The following is a 1589-nucleotide window of genomic DNA, read 5'->3' as shown; positions in this document are numbered from 1 at the left end:
AGTCGGGAGTGGTGCTGACTGAAAACAGATGATTTGGAGCGATTCGCGCGCCATCTGTTGGTCATTCTAAGGACTTATTGAACTACCCTCGTATTTTGTGAGTAACTGTGCCTAATTCAAAAGCAACATTTCTGTAAACTGTTTAATTTGTCACTGTTCCTTCAACTTACCCACTTTTATTTGGATTATAGTGTCATCAATGAAAACGGATTAACATGTGAAGAGTGTCAGTGATTTCGTTCACCAGTACCAGTTTTGGTGCTGTTTTGCGTGATTTTAAAATTGATATTAGTCACTGTGATTAAAAATTAAATCGAGATTTTTAATTTTACCAAAGATCTTTAATTTTACCCTGGCGGAAACTGTAAAATTTTTGATTTATGATTAATTTAAAATTTAGAATAATTAATCAAATAATATGTGAATACGAAAGCGTCTCTCGTGTTCGTTGTTTATCGATGCTTTCATCCTTCAATTTTGGAGCGTTTTTATTTTTAATGTGAGGAAATTGACAGCTATGTTCAACTTTTTTGACAGCTTTCACACAAAAATAGACCGAAGTCGAGCTATTCCTATTTTGCCTTTTACATTTTCTGCTATTGGAACGGAGAAAATGCGGTTATTCAAAACGTATATTTCATATTTTTCTACGGAATATTTAAACATCAAAAAAATACCCATAGTACCTTATGTGTTTTAGGTAAGTGGTAACGTGTCCGGCTTGTGTTTCTTCAATCTCCATGAAATTGTACGAAGTTTGAACTTTAGAGTGTTCGAAACCTAACGCCCTGATAAATTTTATTTTATTTTATTCTTTCACATAATGAATTTTACATTTTCGCATGTATGTCATCGTTTATGTTATTGTTTGTGCAAATTTTAGATGTAGAACAGAAAAGATATAAGTCTAGTTATATGATGCGTATTTGTCATATTCATGTCGGAAATTTTAGACTATTTTTTTATACGAATCAGTAAAAATATTTTTTATATCGCTATCACTGGGGAAGAAGTACTGTAGGGATTGCCTACACAGCCTTACTACTCAGCGGAGTGGGGGGTGCTAGTCGAGCTTCATTTAATATTGTTTAAAATTATTGGACTAATTCAATCTTCAAAAGTAACTTGCAGGTGTAGGCCGCATTTGAATATTGAATTAAATAATTAGTTGGATTTAATCCTACAAGAATCCCTAAGAACATACATCGGTAAAAAAGTGACTGGTGATTTAACGACAGATGATAAAGGTTCGCATCCGCGCTAAGAAGCCACCAATCTATACATTGTTACCGGTTATGTATGGCGCCAACGTTAAGTCGGTTAAATTGGTTTAGATTCCGAAATTATCGTCTTAGGCAATTTAGACTCCGACATTATCGACTTTAGGTTGATAATCGGTAATGTAGGTTTATGTTATAACCTCATTAATTATTTTCGAAGGTTGTTTATGATGAGATTTAGAATTAAAATCGTTCATTTGAAAATTCTGATTTAAGGGCATGTGACACAGCTAAATACCTATATTACCGACGACAGTTTTTCAGTTCACTGAATGTTTTTTTGAACCTAAGAACTTTTTTTGTAAATAA

At 33.0% G+C, this 1589-nt stretch overlaps 1 protein-coding gene across 1 annotated transcript in view; it reads left to right on the top strand.

Moving 5' to 3' along the window:
* LOC117171561 (protein Tube) overlaps positions 1–1589 on the top strand; it is a 36505-nt gene that overhangs the window by 29380 nt on the left and 5536 nt on the right. The window lies entirely within an intron of this gene.

This window comes from Belonocnema kinseyi, chromosome 4, assembly GCF_010883055.1.
Source record: "Belonocnema kinseyi isolate 2016_QV_RU_SX_M_011 chromosome 4, B_treatae_v1, whole genome shotgun sequence".
NCBI lineage: Eukaryota > Metazoa > Arthropoda > Insecta > Hymenoptera > Cynipidae > Belonocnema > Belonocnema kinseyi.
The sequence above is the reverse complement of the archived record's forward strand: the minus strand, read 5'-3'. Positions and strand labels throughout refer to the sequence as shown.